The sequence below is a fragment of the Aphelocoma coerulescens genome, chromosome 7 (genome assembly GCF_041296385.1).
Source record: "Aphelocoma coerulescens isolate FSJ_1873_10779 chromosome 7, UR_Acoe_1.0, whole genome shotgun sequence".
In the NCBI taxonomy this organism is placed as follows: Eukaryota; Metazoa; Chordata; class Aves; order Passeriformes; family Corvidae; genus Aphelocoma; species Aphelocoma coerulescens.
In genome coordinates this window covers 13,152,485-13,168,150 of record NC_091021.1, presented here as the reverse complement: position 1 = coordinate 13,168,150, position 15,666 = coordinate 13,152,485, and the positions used below count along the sequence as shown (strand labels likewise).

General features: G+C 40.3%; 1 long non-coding RNA gene across 1 annotated transcript; it reads right to left on the bottom strand.

Annotated features, from left to right (window-relative positions):
* Window positions 1-3,852: 3,852 nt before the first annotated feature.
* On the bottom strand, window positions 3,853-12,414 carry LOC138113341 (uncharacterized). Its single transcript, XR_011152110.1, has 3 exons — window positions 12,334-12,414; window positions 7,568-7,755; window positions 3,853-6,755 (listed from the first exon to the last, which is right to left on the bottom strand). It is a non-coding gene; the product is annotated as an uncharacterized lncRNA (long non-coding RNA).
* Window positions 12,415-15,666: the final 3,252 nt, after the last annotated feature.

The window sequence follows — 15,666 nt, the reverse complement described above, 5'->3', positions numbered from 1 at the left end:
ATCCCACTACACAAAATTGGATGGTTTCCTTGACATCCACTTTCCTTCCCTAAACTTTCACATTGGGATTTGCTAGAAAATACAGGGCCTCAAAAGCTGGTGAAAGGTCATGATCAGGAAACCATCTACAGCCTGAAATAAGCTGAAAAGTTGAACTGGTGCAAACATATGGGGTCAGAGAAGAGGTGTAGCCCTGTCACCTAGATGCAGACAGATTACTGAAGATGAGGGGCCTAAAACCTCCAAAAATTTGAAGGGGAAAGGGAAAAGAAAGATAAGGATATGGTGCTATTTCTACAGAGCAGACCAGAGAATTATTTTTTTGCATTTTCAGCTTCTAAAACTGTCTGGTGGTGACAATTATCCTCCATAATTTAGACTCCTAAGGGATTTCATTAAAGATTGTACATAAAGAAAGTCTATTTACAAAGATGTTCCTTTCTTGCCAACCACCTTAATCCTTTGGGGCTGATTCTACAGAAGGACTGGGGCCCATTTGTCTTCTCTCCATCATTTGGGAGAGCTTGCAACCTTCAGGGATCTGCCTGGGATCCTCATGCAAAGCTGGAAGCTCAGTGGAAAGGAAATGTTTCAGCCCATTGAGCAACAACTCTCCACTTGAGCCACTCAAAAGGGAATGCCAAGGTAAGAGCTTCTGTGCTGTTACAGCCAACACCAGAGGGTGCAGGGCATTCACTGAAATAGGGAAGGCCTATTTTAACTGTACTCTGCTTTTGAAGCCAGAAGTCCCACATCCCAGAAAGAGGTCCACCAGGCTTGGCTACTACAGATAACAGATGGGGGGGTTTATCCTGATAGAAAATGAAGAATCCAGGGAATAGAAAAAAAAGTATGGAATGTCTGATTTTCTTAGCAAACATCAAGATTCTGCTTGAAATTCAAAGTGTGCTAACCAGAGATTTTTCAACAAAGTATTTCCAGCTTTGGGGAAGAGAATGCTGTCAAATTCTCTTCCAGTGTTGCCAAGAGAAGGATGTATATTGCTTCCCCATGATACTGTTAAAAAAAGAGGTAAGATACAACCTTGCAGCCATTTTTCCAAAGCACACTATTGTTATTTTGTCTGTATTACTAGTTGACAAATCTTAGCTTCTGTGTTCATTGTCCACAGATTATTACCAATTGGTGTAACTAAATCTGCCTAACTCCTGCAGGTTCCCCAGAGCATTGTCTTTCCAGACCAACCACTCATTTACAGTAAGACCCATCTGTTGCTGGGCGCGGGAGCAGGTGTCACTAATTAGCACCTCTCCCCACAGAAGCTGCATTCCCTAAACTTCTGTTTAGTTTAGGATGTGCCTTGTAAGTCTTTATATTTGTTTTTGTATATTCTGTCTTTGGAACTGTAAGAAACAAGACAAGTCCATCTGGCCCATGACTGAGCTATCTTTAAGCAAGTGAGGTTTGACCACAAGAGTTCTGTAGCCGTTTGCCGGCAAATTGCAGTGAAGCTCCCCGGTGCCACCAGCAGCAGATGGCAGTGTCTTCTGGGAAACGATGCCCACGCACTCACCTTGCCAAAGCCAACCCAAGCCTGGGCTGCCACCAAACGTTTTCCAAACCTAACCCATGACTACACCAGTAGCAAAATGCCAGTCAGGGCTTCTTTACTGTATTCAGAAACATTGCACAGCTTCTATGCCTACAGCCAGAGAGGAAGTGAGCTGGTTTTGCTGATCGTGGGTATTTTTTGATAGAAATGTTTATTACTACAAGATACAACCAGGTGTGTCCTAAAGTTAATTAGTGGGCTTCTGTGGAATGGCTCAGTCCCTCACGAGGTTTTCTTGTTGTAAGAACATCCATCAGGCCTGGGAAGATACCCCTGCACATGGCACTGAGGCAAGAAAATATGGGGGAATTTTGCCTCCAGCATTGCCAGCATTCAAGAATCATAGAAGTGGAGAGGAAGCCTTTGCCAGAGAAAAAAATATATATTTGGCAATAATCATTACCTAGAAGAATGTCTGCTGCTGTCAGCACACTGATTATGCCTGGGTGTACAGCTCCTTGGATCTGTTAGCAATGGCTCACCTCCTTTGCACAGGGAAACCATTAATGAACATTGTGTGGAAGCAGCACCTTGCCCCCATTGTCACTGCAGAACAGGCGTCCTGCAAGGAGTGCTTACAGCCCCTCTTAGGAACTATCATTGCACAAGCAAGGCACAATCGCTAAAAGACCAAAGCTGCAGCAAACTGATGTTTACAAATTTTACCTGGGCTCTATATTTCACATACCCTCCCAGTTTGCTGACTTCTCTGTGTATCTTTTGAACTTGTAAAAAAGTGACATGTATGGCTGACAAAAATCACTGCAGAGATGGTATATTCTACCAACCGTGTTTTGCAAAAGAAAATTTTAAAGAAAAATGTAGTGTGGATGTCTCTGCTGAAACTCCCCTTACTTCACAAATCCTGGCTTTCTCTCCCCTGCATTCGTTTGTTGCTTTCTCTGGCCCTTGACAGTTTTGCTTTATGATGAAGTATGGAAAGAGCTGCATTCTGGTCTCTTGCACATTAGTGGAAGCACAGCATTATCCTACTGAGACGATAGTGTGACTCTCTATTATCTTGTAAACACATGTGAAACAAAAAGTTGTCATGAAAAACTAGAAGATTCTTCTATTAATTTCTCCCCAATGGTTTTACCAAGATTCATGCTCCTTCCCTTTCTTTCTCACAGTTAAACACCTGTATTGTGCTTGTTTTATTATATAATCAGTACTGTGAAGGTTTAATTACTTTTGGTCATTCAGGTTACTGAAAAAAACAAGGGCATCCCAGTTCTGAGTAATGGTGTTCTATATTATCCTTGTTAACATTTTGTCTATAGTACAAAAACGAAGATTGACAAAAAGACTATCAGTGATCTCATTCCATTTCACACATGGAGCTCCTCTCTCTGTTAATTTTTCCTACATGCTATGTTAATTTGATACAGTTCTCAGGCTCCTAACAAGTTAGCAACACTGTCCTCATTAAGGAAAGTGAACATATCACAAGGGAACTATAATATTAAATGAACGTGTGTAGCCTCATTTCTTACAGCATCACATGATGGAAGAGCAAAAACCTACAGTTTTGAGGGGACTGTAAAAAACACCTCTGGCAGATCACCTTCTAGGGAAGCATTTGCAATTCAAGTTGTTATTTCCTGATAAGCTGCTTATGCTCCAAATATCATTCTTTTGTGCAGAATCTATTTTGAGCAAAAAACTCTCAGACTTGAGTATCTTTCACTGTGTATGAAAATTTGGAAGGGTCTTAACCCGAAAAAACCTGCTCAGAAACACAGAAGAATGTTCTCAGTGTGTTCCACACAGTTTTCCAAAAGATGTCTGGGGCCCTACTTCAGACAGAAAGGTCAGGCTCTGACTGAAAATCAGAGTATCCTGACCTGGTTTTGGGCTCCCTTTAGCCAACAAGCTGTAAGTACGCATGGTCCTGATAAGCTTTATCTCATTCCCCATGTCTTCTTTTGGCTTCATCTAGAGCTGGGTTTCCTTGAGTAGCTGGCATGTCCAGTTGTATCATATACTGGACATCCAGAACACAGAACACAGAATAGCAGAACCTATTGCTTTATTGAGACAAGCTGTTCTAACAATTTCCTTCCTCATAAATGGCTGGCCAAGGCTGCTTTGTTTTCATTACCACTAAGCTGAGAGGGGAAAAATAGTAAGACAAAATTACCAGGGGTTATGATTGGGCATCAGGATTAGTAAACTTGGGTACTCTTAATGAGATCTTACCTAGAATGCATTTTATATTTCTTGCATCTGTCTTCCAACAAATCTGTATGATCCTTGTTGGTATAAAATATAAATGAATAATTTGATAACAACCTGTCATCACTTGCTCCTGTCTGCCAAATCTCACGTGGTCTGTTTATGTGCATGGTAGGCATTCATAAAACCCGCTTCTTTTCTGCAAGCTGGCAAACAATATGAACGCACTATTCAGAAGTGGCAAGCAGAAAGCGTAAATGCAATGTCATTATCACACCTTTTAATTCACCTCAGTACTCCGACCAAAGGCACATCCCATCACAGTTGCACTCTGTTGTGGAGAATGCCTCAAATGAAGGCAATGTAATTTAGGGACAGTTGGTTAAGATTGCATAGTATCAACTGCAATGGAAAATCCCTAGAGGAGGGATGGCCTTTGCAAAAATGTTGGAGATTTATTGTGCTGACAAAGATGTAAGTACACTCTAGCAGTGGGAAAGAGGAAATGGATAGGTCACAAATGGACTAATCATGCCATTTTCCTCACTTTAGCTTCTTCAGCATGAGTGTCTAGAAAAGACAGCCCTTGTTTTTAAAATGCAAACTCTTCCTGTTCTCAAACACCCATACGGCTTTACCTGGGAGAGTTCTGAGGAAGAAAAGGATTACTGATGAATGTTACTTAGCTCTGATTAGTGAGGCACAGGGCGGAAGAAGGGTAAAATTAATGAGGGAGATACTAAGCACAAGCAATAAACAGACAGCAAGGAACACACAAGTAGGCAATACACTCTGTGATAATTAGGTGTGTAAAAGTCTATTTGCCAGAGACACATAACAGAAGTTCCCATCCTGAGACTGCAGTGCAGGCCTTTATGTCATTTACTGTTTGTGCCAGGGCAGGTCATTCAACGGACTGCAGCAAGTATTCCCCATCCACTGCCATTGTTAAACACACAAAAAATGTAAGTTTGTGTTTTATGTCTGTGTTCCTATTTTCTAAACACAAAAGAGAAATGAATGAATCTACGAAAAAGGCCACTTAACTCCAAATTTTATCTTCTCACTTCAGTCAGTGTTTCTGCAAAGTCTTTCGATTTGCCTCTTGGGAATTTTTTTCCCAAACTACCCAGTTAAAAACAAATGAAAGAGATTTTTTTACTCAGGTTTTGTGGGGGCTTATGCTTTAGCTTCCACTTGAAAAATGAGTCTTCATTTGGATTAACAGTGTCCCTTGTGATTGACCACTTGTGTTACTGGAATTGTTTGTGAATCCATTGGTGTTTGCTTCACCAGTTACCTGTGACATTGGTCTGAACCAATCATGGCATGATTGAGAAAACACTTGAAGGGATCATTATCTAGATGTAGAAATATGGAAAAGCCAGCTTGGGGTCAAACTGTTGACTAGGAAATATTATAAAAGGGTCATACTCAGGGATAACAAACCATCCCACACCAGAAGAATATAATTCTATTGGGGAAATGATTGCACAAGACTGCACAAAATGCATTACTTGGCATTGCTCCCATCTCAGAGACAGGTATTAAGCTACTTGTGCATGGACAAATCTATCCTGATGTATTTCGTCTGCTATCCAGAAAATCTCATTCATTTCAGAAACTTGTTAGTGCCTTAAATTCCCAAAAGATTATCCAAGTATATTCTTAGCATCCAAGCAACTGGGAATCAATACCAGTCTTGGGAAGGAGCAAGATGAAGAATAAAGTTTAATAGCAGTTATTCATGGAAAGCAATTGAAACCATTTTTTCATATAATATGGAGTGCCAAATTTAAAGGATTCTTGAATGCTAAGGCCATCTCCATCATGATGATCCTGTGTCTTTTTAAGTAGGACTAGAGTATTACTCATTTTTTGTGACCCTGAGTTATCAAGGACAAGCTGGGCAAACAGCCAAGGTAATACAAGCTCCATAACAATAATCTATATTTAAAGTTCACATGATGGCTGCTACATGATGGGTACACCAGTTGGAGGAAGGTGAGACCTTCCAGCTCTGGTAACAGCTTGACTTAGCATTTTTTTTAGTGCATGAGAAATGTTGTAAAATAAAGCATCTATCTTGCAAGTGGGAGAAAAGTCATGTGATGCAATCAGCAAAGAAATGGGAAGAAGTAGCAGAATGATGAAGTGGAGAAGTAGTGAATCCAAAAGCAGTTTGGACACATTTTTTAGGAAAAAAAGTCAGTAAAACCCTTATGGCTTCATAGGTCTGTCATTGTGTGTGCCAGCAGAACAGATCAAGAGATTGATAGGAGTCCTGTTCTATTTAAAGGACACAGAAATGTGTGGAATCAAAGAAGTTAGAAATGGAAAATGCAAGTCTATCTATCTCCTAGGATTGCTCTCTGGGGTGCATTTCTGGGCATGGTTGTCTACTTGAGTCAATAAAGTCTCAAGCTTTCTTCTTCTGTGTTCTCCTTCAAACTGTGAAGTTGTATGTTTAACCTTGAATTTTCAACCTTTTCCAATGTGTATGATTCTGTTCAGCAGATATATTTTTCATATATATACTTGTTTCATTCAGCAAATTTTACGTGTCCCAGTTATTTCTGTGGATCTCATGGACTTCCGAGGATCCAAGACAGCCACTGGCTTCACCTATTGATTATCTTGTGACGCAGTGTCCCACGGATTAAAAAAGAGTAAGTTCCAGAAACCGTCACTTCCTTTAGACTGTATGGATAAGATGGATCATGAAGGTTTTCTTCAGTAGAAATATATGGGATTTTTCCAGGCTACTAGGAATCTGATATTTATCTACTGTATGCTTTCTTTGTAATATCAGCAGAAGATTGAGTTCTTCAGCTATCTGCCAAGGAAAATCAGGAACTCCATTTGAGTTCTCTAACTAAGCTAGCTGTTGAGACAATGCTTGTTCTAACCCTACACCTACTGGTGTAGGATCACTCAAATTGGGCAGTCTGGTCAGTCCCACTGTTGTTATTCTTCAGTCCAGGTGAAGGTCTTCTTCGAGGATCTATGTTGATGCAAAAACGACCAGAAAAGAACAAATTATTTATTTTCTGAATCAGCTAACATGGCACTTTCCCATGCTGTAAACTTTCAGGGATAGATGCCATTTATTTTACATCCCTGGACATCAAATGCAACAACACCTACTGCACAACTATTTCTGGTTCTATATTCAATTTTTATGCAAAAAAAGTTTTGCAATTTTTATGTGACTTCAGTACCTCCAGTTAGGCCAACACAGTGAAGCCCACATGGCTACTCAAAGCCTTACTCTTAGCAGAAAATGAGACTACTCAAAAAAGCACATGTGAACTGAAGGGAAAGAGAACCCACTTACACAAGGTACCTGGCAAGATGGACCACAGAGCACAGAATGGGCCCTACTCAAAGCCCTGTATTCAAACTGAGACACAGAGCTTTAAAATGAAAAAAAGGTTTCAAAGGAAAAGAAATTGTTTCAAGCACAGGTCTACTCTGAAAATGCATAGCATCCTAGAGCTAATCGATATTTTTTGCCTATCACAGTTCTTCCACGCAGTATTTTTAGTAATGTAGTGCAAATTTCTCATTCTGCTTTTCTAAAGAAAAACCATGAAAAGCACTTGATAGAATGTTTAACAGCTATTCTAGTGAAACACATCCTAATTAAACGTCACTTTTTTTTTTTTGAGACACCTTAGATTTCTATATGAAGTGCAGCAGGTTTTACTTAGAGCACTAAACCCAAATGTTGACATGGTGTCATAGTATTCTTTGAAATTACTGACGCCACCTCTGTCTCAGCTTAAAACACACAAATACTTGAGAGAAACCCACCAGGAACATTAATATGATGCTGTGTCAGGAGTAGGCTGCAGTGAGCTGGTGAGGAGTTTTGACCTCACAGAAAGCCGGAGTGTCTCAGAGGACTTTCCACTAAAGAACAATACCATTTTCTAAACCATCGAGTGGAAACAGAAGCTTCTTAAGGAGAAATCATCCTCTTTGTCGAGTAGTCATTTTTTCTAGATGAAAAGGAAGAGAATTTGTAAAACCACAATATACTTCCAAGATGTAAATATTGTAAATAAGTATTGTTTAATATGTTCAAGGAGAAAAGACAGATGACTAATTTAAAAGGCAGTGTTAAACTTGCTGTACCGACTATTCCAAATTTAAGCTTGAAATTAGTCCAGCACACCAGCAGTGTCTAAGAAATTTCTAAGGTTTCTGTCACCATGGTAGCTAAGTGGCAATGGGCTTAATCCTGCACTCGTTGAGTCCATAGTCAGATTTCTCCTGGCCCTAGCAATGCTGGATCTGACCCTGTAAATCCTAACATGCTTGAGTCCACAGCTTGATTTCTAAAACCTTTTTTACCCATTTTCCCACGGCAAATTGGATAGGGAATTCTGTGGAAACCATTCACTTGAAAGATGTCCAGGGGAGATTTGTTTCATTCAGCAACAAATCCCTGACTGATTAAAAGAACTATGTTGACAGCCCTACAGGAAGCCATGCCATCTACTCCTTGGGCAGCAGGCGCTTTTGGCTACATGTGCCAATTTAGAAGACAGGCAACAGTAAGGGAGGGGAATCAGGAGTCAGACAAGGTCCCTGGAAACTTCCAAGCTGTTTTAAAAAGAAGGGAATTGTTGCCTTGGTTAATGCAATTCCCAGTCTCTCACAGCCAACTAGACAAATCAACCATTATACTAAAACATTTATATTGTCCTTAGTGGATGATGATAAAATGTAATGATTAGACAATATGCAGGAGTACACATAATAACTCCTCAACAAAATCACCAAGTCTATGGGATAAAGATGCCTCTAAAAGCCCAGGGCCATAGACATAAACACTTGGGCTCTAATCACCTTCTGTTTTTATCCTCTTTTCCTCAAGAAATAAGACCTGAGAGATCATACTGTCTATATCTCAGCCTCTCCTTAATAACTTGTGAACCAGCTGGCTGCCTTCAGCCAAACTGGCAGTGTGAAAGAGGTCACAAAAGCAAGAAGTTCCTGCAAGCTCCATAAGAAAAGGTGGCTGCATGGAGTACAAACCCCATGTTTGTGCTTTTAAGAGGGAAAGGGGTGCACACTGAGGTCAGTAATTAGGACTTGTTTGAAAACAGCTGGGGGGCCTTTCCAAGAGAAGAGCAGAGGACATTGTGGGTGCCTTTTGGCACACTTATGATGGAAATTGAGGAGAAGTGGGTTACAGACTGTATGTGGGCAGGGACACAATTTCTGAGAAAACTAGACTTCATTAATTCTTCTGCTTGGTTGTATTATTATGTTTTCTGTAAAAATGATGAGGGTTATTAGACATAGCTGGTAATTGCATTACCAACATGAAAAAGCCTTAACAAAACCACAAGGGGATGATGAGAAAAGAAGCTCCAATACTGAGAAGCCATGTAAAATGTCATACAGAAGAGCCAAGATCAACATGTAACTTACACTGCACGTTGACTAAAGTAATGCATGTGCTGAAAGCCCTCAAAAATAGGAAAGAGCCTACAGGGCATTTAGAGTAAGGGTGGCACCTTCATAAACTGGTGTATGTTTTTGGACATACCTGAGTTCAGCCAAAGGTTGTTCTGAGAGTTCTTTAATACTTTGGGAAGTTGGACAGACTGAAAGACCTTATGCATTGCACTGTGGCTTCCTGTGGAAGTGTTAACTCAGAGCTGACCATTGCATGCTCTAGAAACACACTTTAACAAGTTTCAGTTTTGTAAGAACATGCTTAGAGCATCAGGATAAATGCTTAGAGATAAAGCAAGCGTCAGCCCTAAGAAACCACATCCTTCAGACAGATCTGAGGCCTGTGAGAAATGAGGAAGCTGTAAGCTATGTAGGAGCTGCCTTTATGGAAGTGACTGAAGAGACAGATTCTGCTCCCTTTTGTGGCTTGAAAAGAAAGAGCAAGCCTGTAGAAATGGTGGGCTTTTTTCCAATTGAAAAGCAATCTGGGAATAAAAGCTGGTTTCTACAAATTTAGCTCCTGCTGAAAAGACTGTCTCACTCTTCAATTGTTACACTACTGCTTTTTAAAAAGCAAACAGAATGCAAGTCGAGGAGGGAGTTTTGTTCTACATTGAGGCAGATCTGTTAAGCACATACCCCACATCTTCATCAGATGACAGGATGATAATTTGAACAAATTTTTCTGTTGAATAAGTGTCACAAGGCTCAAGGGGACTGCTAATTCCCTTTCCTACAATGACTCAAGCAGGGATTTCCCTTAGTTTTGTTATTAGCCTGGTTGCTATTTTTCCTCCTACCCATTTTGTTGCTTAGGAGACTGCTAGTCACGAAAAAAACTCCACAAAGAAAACAAAATTTAAAAAAAAACTCATCAAGGCCCAGTCCTGCCACTGCTATCCCAAGTTATAGAACGCTGAACGCTCTTACCTCCTGGGATCTGCTCCCGCACAAGGAACATGCTTTATTAGCATAAATAGTTGCCAAGAAAGTAATTTTTCAGGCACAGACACAGTTTGCTCTCCAAAAGCCAGGTAGTATAGATTTATTTTTTGTCCCTGGAGAAGTAACAGAAGTTTCTCCAGCAGAACCATGTAACTGGGCAATGACTTCTGAGGCAGAGGGTTGGTTGTAAGACAGAGTCATAAAACAGAGCAGCAATTTCCCTGTCAATACATTAGGACTGCACAGTCCTATAATAATTATACTTACTTCCTCATGTAAATATAAGAACAAATTATCCTTTTTCCAGGGAGGCTGCTTGTACGCATTCTAGTTCAGTATGATTATGGAGCCCCACAATAACTTTTCTGCCATGTTTTCATCAGGAGATCTCAACCTGCTTTCTAAGACTGGTCATCATAATTTCCTCTCTTCCCCTTACACTTTTATCCTCCCTTCCCACCTTTCATTTTATAGAAGGTGAAACTGTAGCCAAGACATCTGGTCAACAATAAGAGATGCTGAAAATTCCTGGATTCTGATCTGGTCTTCTAATGACTAGAGTGATGACTATGACTCTAAAGAGAAACCAGTGTAAAATACATGTATGTATGACACTTCACACATGGTAGAAAATGAATCCTGCTTTACAAGCCCTGTCTTTTGTTATTTTCTGGCTTTTCAAAAGGACAAAATACATAATATTTTAATAATGGGTTGAAGCTCTTTAGATTTCAAATCTCTTGAAAATTCTGGTTCTTATTTTAGGATCCCAGCTACAGGTTTAAGAAATTAACATCAGGCTCCTGTTCTTGACATGCTGAAAGTGTGGGTTTCTGGCACATGCATTTAAAAAGGGATGTGTTACAAATTGGCTTCCTAGGGCCTGAGGACTTTGGAAAAAGACTTATTAAAAGTTATGCAGCATTAGGAAGCAGAACATGTTCAAAAACTTCTGCTGTACAAGATGACTCATGAGGTTATACCACTGATTTTGCTAGTAACACCAGAGGAAAATTATGTCCTAGATCAAAAACACTCAGATGTTGTGAACTTGTTCCTGGGGAAGACATATGACACGTTTTACCGGGATTATTTCCTTAGCTGAATGAAGTGACTGCGAAAGCAGATAATATCAGCCTATCCAATGCAGGTGGCAGGCAATGAGGGGATAAGTTCTTATGTCTTGATCTTGCTCTTATTTGTAGATGCTGACACATCTCCCTTGGACTTCAGGAAAGTAGGACTGACACCATTATAGCTATTCTTAATTTCCTGCTTTCTTTTCCAATGCATTCTTCCTATCTGTAGCTCCCTGTGACCAGTCTTTTAAGATTCCCACTCCAGGAAGCTTGTTCATACCTTCCTATCTGTTCGCATAAGCCAGTGGAGCAGAATACGTAGCTCTTCTCCTTTATATAACATTTGCTTATGATCCAGTGGTATCTTTGGAAGAGCTGGCACTTTCAATGATCTATCTGAAGCATGGACAAAATTATAAGATCATTAATGCCCTTTCAAAATTACTGTCCTCCCACTGGCAGGGGCAAGGACATAAATAGGTTGTATGTGAACCAAAATATATGATCAAGAAAGAACAAAGAGACAAAAGCACTTTCCCAAAAGAAGAAAGCAGATGAGGTTACATTCAAAATATGTGTTCTATCATGGAGTGACAACCTATGGCTGAAGACAAAGGGTCATGACCAGCCCACCCTTCCTTTATTGTTAAGTTGTGAGAATTTATGTATTAATTTCTATTTCTGTAGCTCTTAAGACCAATACCAAGAGGTCAGGGCCATGCTGTAAAAAGTATAGTGACATTTAAAACAAAGACAGTTCCTCTTCCCCATAGATAGCACACACCTTGCAACCTAGACAGTATGCAGCACAAGGAGAGTGACACATTTCAAATGGGAGACAAATGGGGGGGGGCAAAGCAAGAGCCATGCCAGGGACACTAGAGCAGGCTTGCTGCTCAATCACAGGCAGAGGCAAACATCCTGATTGATGTCTGCTGCAAGCTAACTGGGTCATGCTGGCTGAGGCTTTGAAGCAGATTTCATTTTCATTGCCATCCTGCTTTGCTACAGACAGTAGGACTAGCACAATGTGAGTTCAGGAGCCCACAGATGACTGCCTGGAACCAACAGTACAATCCCCCTTACCTCCATCACAGGGAGGGCATTTTCATCAAGTACCGTAGCTTTAATTCCCCCATCGTTTTAACATAAGCAAGAACAGCTGAGTTAGATTTGAAAGTCAGGTCTTCTGGCTCCAGCTCCTGGACTTTGATCTCTCATCTGCCTGTTACCTCCCTCAGCTGGGAACTGCTCTGCTCAGCTGGGAACACTTCACATCCATTTTCTTCACTGATTTCTTTTGTAAACCTGTTGTGCCTCAGCTCTTTAGATAATAAGTTCTTTAGTATCCTCATTGTAGTCTGTTTGTACAGCACCAAGCTGCAGATCCCTTCTTGGAGCATCCATAATTTACTAAAATCCAAACAGAGTTATAGAAAGGGTAGAGGAAAGAGAAACAACTCCAAGAGGTTATGGGGAGCATAAAAAGGAAAATATTTTTCAGTGTTCCATTACCATCTGCCATGAGGAAAGGGGCAACAGCTGTGGCAGCAGCTACCAGGAATGTCCTTAGTGAGGGTGGGGGAGATGGTAGTTGTGGTTGGTGGTAAACAACAGCCACCCGTTTATCTCACACCACCATTCCTTTTTCAATAATTTTAGCATCTCTTTTGACAGCTTCTAGCCTTTTTTTTAATCAAATAGAAGCAGTTGGAAGTGGGGCCACTTCTGAGTGCCCAATACTTTGTTTTGGGAAGCTAGGGCAATACAGTGTTTCTTCCATCTTGTCTGAAAGGGATAAAAACCATCTCAGACCTTACACAGGGTACTGCTTCCTTGCGGATTGTTATTGCAGGGTTAAGCCTTGTTTCAAAAATGGAGGAAAACCTGTATGAAAAGTGCCCGGGGGCTTTTGAACTGGTTTGTAAAAATAGCTGCCTAAAGAAAAAAAAAGAAGAGAAAAAGAATAAAGAAACGTGAAAAACAAACTCAACACCAAATAGTTTCTAGTGTATCCATCTATTGCAACTAGTGTGATATTAATAGAACACACACCAGCAGGGAGTGGGAAAATAAACACATTTTCACTCATATAAAGGGCCTGCCTAAATGACTCACATATGCAAAAATAAATAAATGGCTCCCCAAGATAATCTGAAACTATATTTTATCCACATAAACAACTCAGCTTCTTAACTGTAACCTAACATGTTAAATTCACTCAGTTTTATTTGAGGGCATAGACACATTGAGTGATCAATCTCTATTACACTGAGCTGCTTTTTTTTTATCCCTTCCTTACAGTGCCATTTTTCTTCCCACTAGACATTTTAGTTCATTTCCCTGAGCCTTCTTCAGTTTATTAGCTGCATTTCAGACTTACAGGAAAAAAAAGCTATCAAACTTCCAGAGGGGAATGAGTGAGTAAGTGAATGCTGTGCATAAGAGGGGGAAATACAGCAAATAAAAACGGAGTAAAGGGGCAGTTTTTAGAATTGCACGTGCTGCTCTTAGAGGGTAACAATTACATATTCCAGTTTCATAATGGAGATGTTCAGGGTCAACAAGGTTCTGGCTTTAGATGCAGTAAAATCGAGAGGCAGAGGGGGTTTTGTCTTGTAGAACTGGCAAACAGGTATTCCCCTAGAGAAACGGAAAGAGGACATAGCAATTAACTCTCCCGTTCCTGCAATCGGAGTGCTAATCACATCCTTAGCACCTGCATGGTCACTATGGAACTGACAACATCTTTTGCTCACATCCTTTCTGACTCATTCTCCTGGTAACTTTGGTGATGGTCAGGGCAGAGGTGACGTACACTTGCTGACACTGTGCTGAATGGTTCCATCAATCTCCATTCTGCAGTATTGGACGCTATTGCAAATGAGAATGAGCTCCAAGGATAGAAAGGAAGCCAGTAAGTGTCTGAAGAATCTGTGCTGCATTCTCTTCAGAAACATTGTGCAAATGACAAACACAATGCTTCACTACAGCCTCTCTGCTCTAATAGTCTTAAATGTGAGGCTAATGAACTTTAGCTTTCAACACCATTGAACCTCATTATACTGTAAATACCCTTTGTGTAACATCTTTTTGTGACTCAGATACCAAAAACAATAACGAAGCTATTCGAAAAGAAGGAAAGGAAAAGGCTACAATCTTAAAAAAAGAAAAGCCAATCAGATTCATCTTTACACAGCAAGTATTTTTCCTGTGAGAAGCAGTGAAAAATTATAAAGGTCATAATGGAAAAATGCTGGATATCGAGACATTTATGTATGCTAACAGAATCAGAAAATAGCATACAGGAAACAGACTAACAGTCTGTCCTTGATGGAGTTGCTTAGAATTATCTCCTGTAACAGGTTTGAAATCCCCTGCACTGCAGAAACAAACTGGAACCAGCTTTCATTCACCGAGCATGTGGGGTTCGCTGCACTAATCTGTAACTGCTTTGAGTGCTCCAGTGACACAAAAGAGCTGGAAGCCCAGCCCTCATTGTTTGAAGAGTACTGCTGACTCCCTTGCCTCCCCAACAGTATGAAGTGGTGAAGGAGAATTTACTCGAGACTCCAGCCCTTTATTTGCAAATCTCAACATTTTTGTACAGAGGAAGACCAATCTTAGTACCAGTCAAGCAGAGAGAAGGAAACAAGTGTTTTCAGGAAAAAGATAGATGTAATGTAATCAAAGTATATGGAGTCTATATCAGGACACCATGCAGTTAAAAGGAATAGGAGGAAACATTCTGTGGCAGCATATTTTCAATACTTCCCCAGATGTCTTTTGATAAAGCTGGCACTGATCATTTTTGGAGGCAGAACTGGTGGATGCCTTGTGGACCTAGGGTGACAAACATCCATTTTTACATGTGGGAGATAACATTAAAATGGAAGGTATGGACCCTGGGAGGTAGTCAATTGGAGTTTCAAGTAGTACTGACTGAGAATGAGATAAATGCATAACTTAAGAAGGATTCACAGAGTGGACATCTTCGATGTCAGCATTTACTATATACTCCTAATCGGAGGACCTCAGTTCTCCATTTTCCTAATAGATACCTGCAACAAAGATGTCCTGAATGATGTATATACCACTCACTGATTGCTGGACAAACATTATTGGAGTGTCAATATTTGCTTTTTTTCTAGAGCTATGGTTGTTTGAGAGGGTATAAGGCATTTTGGATGATGCTCTGCTAGAGATGGATTAACTAACTCACAGACAAAAATGACCTTGTATTCCTACTCTGTGCTATTTTCACTGCATTTTACTTGGCAGTGAAAACAACTGCTAGTCACGTGATAAATCCAGAACTTGAGCAATAATTAGCGATAGTGGAGCTGGAGATAAACCCATAATTGCAAGTTTGGTCAGCTTACCCAAAGCCTTCACCACAAACTTTATGAAAAACACTGC